Source organism: Nannospalax galili, unplaced genomic scaffold (genome assembly GCF_000622305.1).
Source record: "Nannospalax galili isolate Female #2095 unplaced genomic scaffold, S.galili_v1.0 scaffold846, whole genome shotgun sequence".
Taxonomy (NCBI): Eukaryota; Metazoa; Chordata; class Mammalia; order Rodentia; family Spalacidae; genus Nannospalax; species Nannospalax galili.
Genome location: NW_008356458.1, coordinates 4,804,752 through 4,816,884, shown reverse-complemented (window position 1 = coordinate 4,816,884; position 12,133 = coordinate 4,804,752).

The window sequence follows — 12,133 nt, the reverse complement described above, 5'->3', positions numbered from 1 at the left end:
TAACAAATACACGGGATTGGAGATGTAAAAATCAAGCAGAGTCTTTACTTTCCAGCCGGCTGGGGTCGACCGATTTCCCAAGACATGCAAGTCTGGTCAGAACGATCGACCCCCATTCAGTTTCAGATACAGATTATATAGGCCCACATAGTCATTACACAAAAAGCATTCCTCAGCAGACACTTTGATCAAACATCTTCTAAAAGCTATAGTTTTGGTTAAACATCTTTTCCAGGAAGGGTAGATCTGGTGTAAGCCTGGCGCAACCTCCCTCTTTTGTTCCTTATCAGTTATCTGGTGTGTGCAAACAGGCCTACAGGACACATTGTAAATCAACTGAGTCTGGGGTCCAGGGTCCAGGAAGGAGGTTTACAGCACTTCAATTCTTAGCATTTCAACTAGGTTAATCATCCATGTGTGGTAGATACAATCAGGCAGAACAGGCAAGCTTAGCAAGTAAATCTAAATCAACATTTTAAACAGAGTTTTCTATCAAAATGCAGAGTTCTTACAGCATTCATCAAGGTATTTCATTTTTTTTTCCCCAACAGCATGGTCTGTTTTCTTTCCTTGGGCATTTTTAAACTAAGCATTATTACAGCTATAAATCACCCATTCAAAGACTCATTTCCCCTGAAAGGACCTAAGAGCCTCTCAGGTGTCTTGTATTTGAGAAAACATTGATCTGAGCTGGAAACTGTGTGGCAGAGTGCAAAAGATTCTAGCACTGAACAGTGCCAAATCCTGCCTTCATTAATACCAGAAGCTTCTTTCCACCCCAGGCCTCAGTTTCTTCAACAGCATGATGGGATTTTTCTCAGATACTTTCTTAAAATTCCTTGGCAAGAGGCTATGGGGAAATTTCACAAATACATTAAGATTGGAAAGCCAAAACTTCACATAAATTTCATTCAGCTGTCTGTTAATTACCATACTGAGTGTCTCTTAGGCATTTTATATTGACTGACAGAGTTAGAAGTTGGAGAGTTTACTGTGCTATTCCATCAGGGACCTTGATGATGAAAAACATTAAATAAAATGTTTTTATTGTGGTTTACCTGAAATAATCAACAAAATTTTGTCTCAATCCAACATAGCCTTTGTCCATAATAACTTTGATTATTTGCAACTAATCTTATACCAAGCCTACTTCTCTATGTGTGAGACTGTTGGGGTTTTTAATAGCTTAATTTATTCTTTTTTGAATGAACAGAGAGCTGGTTTTAGATTTGAATTTGCTAAGTAAATATTTTGTAAATTGTTTTGTGAATGTTGGGGATGAAGCACCCTCATATCAGTTGTAAACTACAGGTTTTTCTTTGAAACAAAGCAAAAGAAAATATGTTAATAAAAAACTAACAGTATATACACATTATTTAGAGCCTAATGGGCAACTTGCAGACCATGACATGCCAATAACTGTATTCTAAACTATAGTATATTCAGAGGAAAGTGTCCCTGGCAAGTCCCTGGGTAAAAAAAAATGAGCATAATTTTTATTCTGTATGCCACACTCTTTACACAAGTGGCTGTGCTGGCTGCTAGAAAGAAACTTTCCGAGGCAAAAGTCTATATCTATAGGGAGAAAATATCTGTTGCCCTTTGAAATGAGTGTGAATGTTCTTCCAAACTTGTAGTTTGTTTTGGATAAAGCCATTCAGATAAAACCTTAAGAAGTGATTTTAAAACAGCCAAGGCTACCCAGCATCTCTTCTAAGTGACTTAGAGTAAACTCTGCTCATTATGACCTTATTGTAATGCCCCACCACAGGTCCATAGTTTCAAAGTTGACATATGAAGAGGCAGAGGCTCCAGCCGATCATGCTCAAGAAAGTGCCTACCTCTAGGGCTGATGATGACTTTCCTGTAAGAATATGGATGCTTCCCCGATGAGAGCCCGTTGCTTTCTTCATTCAGGAAAGTATTGCTTTGAAAACTATCTCCAGTGCTTTTCTTACTTGCTGTAAGTAATCTTTCTTTACCCTTTTAGTTATTGATTTCACTTATCAGCTATGCACTGGCAAAAAGTGTTAATCTCATTGCTGAATTACAAATAGGTCATGAGATATGAAAGCAGTCAATCCATAGGCTGTGAACTGACAAACAGAAGCTACAGGGAGAGGCTCTTCATTGGAAATATGACTTGTCAACTACATCAGTCAGATCCTCCTTTAGGATTGTTTTGAATGAAGATACAAAAATTCATTTTGTGGTGACAGAAGGAAAAAAAAAGGATGCATGGGCACTAGAAAACATATAAATATCAAGGTCATAGAATCTAGGATGAGATTAAATCATAGATAAACAGACACCATACCATAAAGACTCTGTAGCTGAAGGAAATATTTGCTGAACCAAAGCAAAGATAAGAGCTGCTGTTGCAGAAGGATCTAGGGACTCCTGGTAAATAAAGGGCATACATAATTGTAGACGAAAAGGCAGAATGCAGGCTGTTCCCATGTGCCTACCTGCTGAATCTGCAAATTCTGAGGTCTCAGCTCTGCTCTCTTAAACTGAGCTCAGAAAACTCTATTACTGAAGATTTAACCTACCTAACAGAACAGCAAAAAGCTCCAAAGTCCCACCAAGGGTTATTCAGTCTCCTTAGTTTCTATTTCCATCTTAGCCCATATTCTTGGGCCAAAGTAGCTAAGACATAAGTATGCACCCCCAAACATTATAGTTGATGGTAAGAAGCAGCCACATATATGGTAGGAAGCAATTCAAGTCAAAGTCACCCCATACAACCAGAAAAAAATGTGATTTTAGGACAGAGCCACACACACTAAATAAAATGAAAATAAAGAGAGCAGCATCCAGATGGATAACTTCCTCTAACAGAGCACTAGAACTAACAGCTCATGAATCCTCTCTGGGATGGATGACAAAATAGAGAATAAGTCATTCCTGTGTTCTGTAGCAGAGTAGGATAAATATCATCTAACAGCTTTTGAAATATTTCAATAACTAGAAGAATATGAAAGTTTTCATCACATCGAAATAATAATTGTTATGAAGATAGAATGATTACCTGATTTAACTATTACAAAATATACATGACTCAAATTAGTACTACGTATATCACAAATATGTATAAATGTTCTGCCTCCTACAGAAACATATAAAATAACAAAAAATAGAAGAAAACTCTTCCATAAATGTTTTGTACTAAGGACTATCTAATTACCTAAATTAAATAAACCAAGAATGAACAGTAGGCAAGATTATTTTGTTAAAAGAGAATTTACAGACCTAAAATGAACTTAGGGACACATTTATATTATGAAATTAGAAAGTGGTGGTTGAAGGGCATAGAGACCTAGATTTCTAATACTTTTATAAATAAGTTAAAAGATTGAATTACAATGAAATTTAAAATATGACCACACATTTTTTCATGTTTTTCATAGTGTTATTTTCTTTCAACCTAGAAATATCTTCAACAAAGACAACAGCTTATATGGTGAATTTTTCTTTGATGCTAATTTCTTCCTGTTTCTCAGAGATTTTTAATTTTATTAAATTTGTATAAAATTTAATTTCCAAATCTGATCATTAGCATTCAGACAATGATGGCATCTTCCAAGGTTTCTCTGATTTTGTAACACTAGATGTAGATCCATAGACAGGTGCACAGAGGCATTATGAGTGCCATTCAGCACTTGCAAATTTGCTTCGTGTAATTGTCTACATTTTCTTAAAGCCATGAGAGAATTAATCTTTTTCACACAAAAAATTAGTTATACAAAAAAATTGTCATCAAAGTGTAAACTAAAATGTCAACATATCTTCAGCATAAAAAAAAATGCTTGGGACTACAGAAATGACTCAAGTGTTTAAGAGCACTGACTGCTCTTGCAGAGTTCAATTCCTAGTACCCACATGACAGCTAACAACCATCCATAACTCCCATTTCAGAGGATCCCACATGCTCTTCTGGCCACAAGGACTGCATATGTGGCCCAAGCAAAACACTAATATACATAAAATAATAAATAAATATAAAAGATTATTCTAAAGCTTATAGATGACATGGAATCAGTGATTATCTACTCCAAATCTTCAGTTTAGCTTTTTTTAATTTTAAAAGTTAGGATCATATATCTCCTTAAGAAGCTGAAAAACATATGGATCGCTTCCAAAGAATAAAGAACCTATGCTAAAACAACACTTCATGTTTTATTAGGCTCTGTGAAACCAGGCATCAGTTGACAACCCTGTGTGCTATATTTTTCTGCAAGTATAGACATTTGACTTCTCAGTAGTCCTTAACACCCCCATGCCCATTTTCATGTATCTGGATATTGATATTATAATCAGAAGCACATGATCCACATGCCAAGCTTGACACATAGGGTCACCAACTGACAGCATCACTATCCTACATAAGAACACAGCATCAATTCCTTCTCGAAGTTGCCTGTGAAGCTTTACAAATGATGCGCCAAAACATGTTAGAGTGATCAAGGGCAACCATTCAATCATTATTTTATGATAGAAAAAATGAGTACAGCTCCATATCTTTGGCATTGCTGAGTTTCTCTCTGCTACCAAACTCACATATTTTTCCACTCCAGTTTCAAACTCCCAAGGTGACAGTGATTCTGTCACTAGCCTCAGGAGATGAGTCTGTCATCTAACACTGCCAGCAAGATGTCCCCAAATGGAGCCTAAATGCTTCCATTACGTTCATCCCATCACTCCTACTTATCCCCTACTGGGCCATTCTAAATACTGTAATTTCACTCTCATCTGTTTTTATTTCTTTCAAATATTCACAAGCTATCATTATTCCCCCCAGTATTTGTTCCCAAGCTCTGTTAATCTTTCCTCCCAAGTAAGCCTCTCCATCATTTTCCCTCTGAAGACATAGTTAGAGAGTATAAGGGTGCCTTTCATTTTTCTTCATTGTATGGGGAAAATATGGTCCATCTATAAATACTCCTCATGAGATAAATCACCTATATCCAGAGAAACGGGAAGGCTTTGGCAATGCATTATTTCCTCTGCCAATGATGTTTGAATTTGGGGGCTGTTCTCAAGAAATTGGACCCAATGGATCATTTGCCACAGCCTATGCTGGTGACATCTTAAACACTGTGTAATTAACTGGCTTTGCTGATGCTTACCACAGTAGTTCTATGATCCAAGTAAGTTGTAGCAAAGCCAGGGGCATCCTGGTGAATACCACCAAGAAACACATGAGTTGTGTCACGAATAAGAGTGGAAAGTTTATTAGGCAGTGGTGAGCTCAGATCCAATCATTCAACTGTTTACCAGATGGCTCTGGCCAGCATTTGTCCATAAAGCATACTTTCTGCACCTGGGAGACATCTATGATTTCTTCTCTCATTTGGAAAGCTCTGAGAGATGCTATGGATGATGCTAAACTAATGCTTTTCATGCTCTCTGGGCTAGAAGAGATCATTGCTGCTCAATTCACCAAGTCAAATTAGATTCTGGGGCTAGTTGCATGTGTGTCAAGATGGTGCAGAGCTCCCTTGTAACAGTGAAATGCAGAACACCCATCTGTAACTCAACATTTCCTCCTCATCCATGTTTTTCAGTTAAGTCATAGAACTGGATCAACTACTCACACCACGATTTCCCTGAGTTAGCCCATAACACACAATGTAGCAGAGGTCATTAAGAAAAGCTGTACTTCAAAGCTCAAACTAAATACACTGGAGAGGGAAAGGCGGTTTTTCAAAGTTAAAAAAAAATGGAATTCTCCTAAGTATATCATGAAAACACTTTTCATCCTCTTTGGGAATTCAATGCCCCCTCTTGTTCTTTAGTTCAGTGCACATAGAATTCCCTCTTTGGATGTTGCTATTGGTATTGATTATAGTTTTGGGGGCTCTAGCTTATTCACTAAGTTTTTTGTGTTGTCCCTACAATATAGATGCTCCCCAGGAATGTAAGGGAATGTTTGATTTGTCCCCACTTTCTCACTATCAATCCATGTGTTTTATATACATAACTCTCAAATCTCCATTTTATCCCTAAGATACAAATGAATATGTAAATTGCATGATATTCTCACAGACATCTTAATATAAAATAATTCTAAATAAATTATACTTCATTCTCTGTTTTTGCTTAATGGCTCCATTTCTCATATTCAAAAATTCAGTATCGTCATTGAACCTTTCTTCTCTCTTTTCCTGCTTTTGTCCCTTTACTAATTACCAAAGCTATTGCCCCATAGTTCTAACTTTCAAAGGGCTATTCTTCAATTATTTCACAAAGACTACTAAGAATTTTTTAATATCAAATGTGTTGGATAGATGTGAGCTTTAAAAAGATGGTTATCTTAGAGAAATCTTAATTATTTAGTATATGATAGTCTATTTTGTAGGAGGCAGCATGTAGTATTACCAAACCTATTGACAATGAATTTTTGTTTATGAGAAGCAAATGACTTTGGGAACAACTGGCATAACAATAGATTTGTGTACATATTTACCTCATAAAATGGAGTTTCAATATAGAATTCCCATTTTGAAACTACAAACAGGATTGTTATTATCCTCTTTGCATATATACACAAATATGAATATGTGTGCATCTGTGTATTTCCTTCCCCTAAGTTAATTCCACACTCTCTGAGCTCATGTTATCACAATATGTGCAGAAGAATCATTTGATAAAATTCTAAATGAACTTATGACATTCCCAAAATACCATAAAATTGGAAATTGAACAAAATATCCTAAACACAATAAAGGATTCTACTGAACAACAGCACTAACATATTTTATTGTAAATAAGGGGGAGAGTTGAAGAACTTCATTTGAAATCAACCCTACAGAAATAATGAACACAATTCAGTTCAACTTTGTGTCAGATGTTCTAACCTACAAAATAAAATGGAAAAAATATATTTAGGACCTGAAAGAAGAAAATATAATATTCACTATTTAAAGATATTATAATAACCTTCATGGAACCACACACACAAAAAGAAAACTACAGATAAATGGTTAAGAGGTATGTCAAAAAAAAAAAAAGAAAGAAACACACTTGCCAGAGTATTCAAAACTGAAAAGGGATCACTTCACAAACATCCCTAGGGCAAAATTGAAGCGCTCTAACACCACCAATTTGAAAAGAAATACAAACCACTGAGATTTCTTAAACATCACTGACAAAAGTTTGAATAGAAATGATCATTTTTGGAAAGACATTTAGAACAATTTTGTAAAATTTTAACATTTAGACACTACAATCAAGAAATGCCCCTCTAGGTGAGGACCCAAGAGAGACACTGGTATATTCATACAATATATATACATAAAATATAAAAAATCCTGTGTGCACTGGTAATCTCTGTGTTCAATAAAATTAGAATGTACAAAATATATTTGACATATTATGCAACAAGCATTATTTCATAAAATATAGACATAGGCTGCAAGATGGGGAGATATTAACATTACAGTATTGAGTAGAAAGTTAAGCTCCAGAAGGTCAGAATACCAAAATTCCTCTCTTGTAAACTTTTTTTTCAAAATGCCAAGTAATATATACATTGGAACACACATACACACACATACACACACACACACACACACACACACACACACACTAAGATGCTAGAAGAAAAAGGAAAGGTTAAAATCAGCATTTCTCTTCAGAAAGGGATACAAGGGGATGAGATAAGAATTTCAAAAGGAATGTTATGAAAGAAGGAATCTGATTTAGCCAATTCTGCTTACTTATGTTTAAAAATAAAAACAGGAGTTGTAACCACGAGGAAAGGGATTCTCAGTTTCCTGGATTAAGCAGCTAAGGGAAAAATTACACCATTGACTTAGAAGGAAAAATAAGATTTTGTTATAAGTTGTATGTGAAATTTCCAAAAGGGCAAACTGGAAATTCAAAGAAGGACGAGGTGTTATCTGGATATGAGAGCACAAAGCAGCTCCCACTCTTACATCCTTCCCTTTCTGTTATTAGACTATATGTCCCAACCACTCTTGTATGGTCTTGATGGTTACCTTATAACTAAACACTAGCTAGTGAAGTATGAGTGAGCATGCTAGGGGGGCCTCCACTGTTTTCTTTTCCCTTCTGATGTCCTGGAGATGCTGTGGTTTTAAGATGAAAGGAACCCTTAACCTACACTGATGGGTATTTGGAGACACAGATTTGACATGATAGGCCTTCATATAAAACCAAATACATTAAATCAGGCAGGGAATATTGACTGGATAGTGCATATAGGGAAAAGGGTCTAAATATGATGTAAATATATAAAACTAGCAAAAATTCTACAAAAAAAAATTATGGAAGGAACTAATGCCTTGTCGTCTTTCTGAAAAGAAAAGTCGTTAATAAATATTGCTATGTGGGGCTGGAGAGATGGTTCAGTGGTTAAGAGCACTCACTGGTTGCCCTTGCAGAGGACCCAGGTTTAGTTCCCAGCACCCACATGGTGGCTCACAATTGCTTGTAAGTCCAATTCCAAGAGATGGATTCAATGTCCTTTTCTGACCTCTGCAGGTACCAGGCACGCACATGGTGCACTTGCATACATGCAGATACTCACATGTGCATATAAAAATTTAAGAAAAGGAACAAATACATGTGCTCTATTCCCCTTAGAGTTATAGCTGTATGTTAAATCCATTCAGTCTATCCCACCTAATATGGGAATTAGCACTTTCAAATGATGCTTGAAGAAAACTGATGAAATATGTAGCCACAATGAACTGATTGGATCTGCAATAGGTAGGGTAGAAATAAACCTCACAGTCTAGAAAGAAAGACATATCTGGTGAAACTTGACTCACTTCGAAGGAGCATCAAAGGCATCTGGAGCCTCTTGCTTTGGAAGCAGCAGATGGGAGAGCTAGAATATTAGAGCTACATGCTGCTTATCAGTGAGTCCTTACAAACAAGGCTTTGCAAGCAGAAATTCAGGAACTATACAAGATGGAAGAATCCAATTTCTTTGTAACTAAACAGAATAAGAGACACCTTTAAGAATGTCCATTAAGATTTCTCAGAGAAAAGGAATTTAGCCTGGTAGCAAAGCAAGGTCATGGTGGCTATATTTCTACCCAAACCTCTTGTTTCATTTAGAGAGAGTGAACTATAGGGACATAGAAGAAAGGTAATATGTAGGTAAACCTTAGAATGATTTGATATCTACACACAAGCTTGTAATGTCAGTGAAGCACACTTGCATTGCTTTGTATTCAGTGTCTTTAACCACTGTCACTGCCATGTATTATCTGCTATTGACCCTATTTCCCAAAGCAAGAAAATAGAGGCTCAAGAAAGGGAAATCCTATGACAAAGTTCACATACCTAGTACAAGTTGGAGCTGGGACTTAAGGCAATCTCTGTGACCTAACAAACATAATGACCATGTGGTCTAGCTTTGGAGGTGACAAAGGTGATAAAAATACCCTCAAGTTGAGAACTTCGGGCAGAAAACACAGTGCTATGAAGTGATATGCAAGTTAAGAAAACCTGATCAAAAGCTAAACCTGTTGGCCATTACCATAAGGCAATGTAGCCAAACACTTAGTAACTTAACTTTTCTTCTTTCTTTACTCTCAGTCTTGTGGATCAGGAAATCAGAAACAGCTTAGATAAGTAGCTAAAATCTAAAGCAGCTAGAGTACTGGGGCTAGAAGACCCACCACAATCTGTGCACTTACACATCTGAGGCCTTGATACATCCTGGTCAGTTTCTCTATGTCTATCTCTATATCCCTTTCTCTCTTCATTTCTTCTTCACACTTGCTCAGGGATCTCTCAGTACAGGGGACTTAGAGTGTGGACATAATGCATATGAGATTGCTTTCTTCCTGGAGGGAAAATTTGAAACTGCCAGGATAGTAAAGGGCCAGGTTCAACATAAGCATAGCATTATTTCCACTAGATCTCTCAGCCTATGCTGACTAGAGGCTGTCTAGACCCAAGAAGGTAGAGAAACAGGACCAATTTCTTGACTGATGAGTGGTCAGACCACCTTGAAGAACAAGATGACCAACAGGAAACAAAAGAGCCCACTTTGGACAAGACAACCTTTCTCAGTCTGATACTCCCCAAGTCAGTGCAGTAGGACAGATGGGAAAACAGGACATAATAGGAAGGTCATCAGTCTGAAAATAAAATACACCTGACCATTAATACTTCCTACCTGGCACTGCCAAGACTGTCCAAGGAAGCAAACAGCAAGGGGAAGAACAAAGAAGGATTTTATACAGCAGCCATGGCAGTATGAACACTGTCATAAATGAAATAGAGTCACCTGTGTCAACCCAAAGAAATAAGGAAATAAAACAGAGAGGTATGAAGGTCATAGTCCCAGGAAACCATCACAGGGGACTACCAGCTCCACTGTCCTGAACAAAGGTGATTACAACCTTATATCCAATGTATATCTGCTTAGCTGCTCGACCTCACAGCAGTCTCACCCTGGATATTACTCCTTGTGACCAAGAATTATTGCTTCAAAATGCCTGGTATAACTCTGAGCATGTGGGTCTTTAGAAATTTATCCTTACAGCATCCCCTTGAATAGGCTCACCATCATGTGTTCCTTTTTCAGTGCTCTAAAATTCCAGAATTGATTAGTTGGAGATTCTTTGGTTGTTATTTGGCAACTATACATCAGACACTGGGCTTGAGGAAGTAATTTGAATAGACAGCCTATGGTTGTCCTTTTCATGTGCCGGAGGATTGGTTCCAGGATCACTGTGTGGACACTAAGTCTTGTGGACACTTTAGCCTCTTATATATAATGGTACAGCACCTGCATATAACTTAGACACATTTCTCCAAATTCTTTAGATCGCTAAATCTCTGGATTACCTAAAATTCAAATTCATTATGAATGTTATATAAACAATTACTAATCTATATTGTTTAGAGAATATTGATAAGGGAAACACATTGTTATGTTTAATACAGATGCATTTTAAATATATTCTTATCTATAATTAAAATAAATCTCAGATGTGAAAAAATAGTGGATATGGAAAGCCCACTGTATTCATATGAGTACCCTACACCAGACCCTGTTTTAGACGCTGAGAATACAAAGATGCTAAGACAAAGCCTTCAACTTCAAGATGCTCAAAGCCTAAAGAGGGATTTTTATAATTATTTTTCTATTATCTTAAGCTAAAGAATAAAATAATGCATTTCCTCATGTTATTCTTTTTTTTTGGGGGGGGGGCAAGGGTCTTTTTGAGACAGAGCCTTCTGGTAGCCCCAGCTGGCCTGGAACTCAGTATGTAGACCAGCCTTGAAGTCAGAGAGATCTGCCTGCTTCTGCCTCCTAAGTGCTGGTATTAAAGATGTGTATCCCCACACCCTGCTTTGCCATGTTATTCTTATCTACATGTATCATGGACTTACTCATGTTCATCCACCTCATCTCTCCTCCACCCCTCTTGCTGGTCCCTGAAGGAAAAGTTTTTAATCAATATTCCATTTTGATGTCTATTCCAGGTTCACAACATAGACCTAGGGGAAAGAGAAAGCAGAAATGAATCAAAAGAATGAGAATTTTAACCTCTAGAAACATTGAAATGAATCTCTTGAGACTCTTATGCCCACAATTGAGAGAGTGCTGCCCTTGTCCTGAGCATCATTCTTGCTCTCATTTAATGCCTGTGCTTAAATCTATGCTAGCACCATTTCCTAATAAACTCAAATTGTTCTTCATCAAAAAATAAACCTCTATCAGAAGTTGATTTTAATGAATTCTTGGTGAATTGGGATCACATGATACATGTGAACCCTATCTAAATTAAAGATAAATTAGGGACTGGATAAAATGGCTCAGCAGTTAAGATTACATGTTGTACCTGTAGAGGACCCCAGCTCATTTCCCAGCACCCATATCAGGCAGCTCACAACTGCCTATAACTCAATTTCCAGAGGATTCAATGCCCTCCCCTGACCTCCATTGGTACCAGACATGCACACAGTGCACATCCCATCAAGTAGGCACACATACCTACACATAAATACAAATAAAAAATTTAAAGCATAAGTTAGACACTTCCATATTTACAAATTGGGGGTTGATCAATACATGGCATTACAGCACTTGAGTTCCTTTTAGTCCTTAGGAGATCATAGCACTATTTCTTAGTGAGACTCC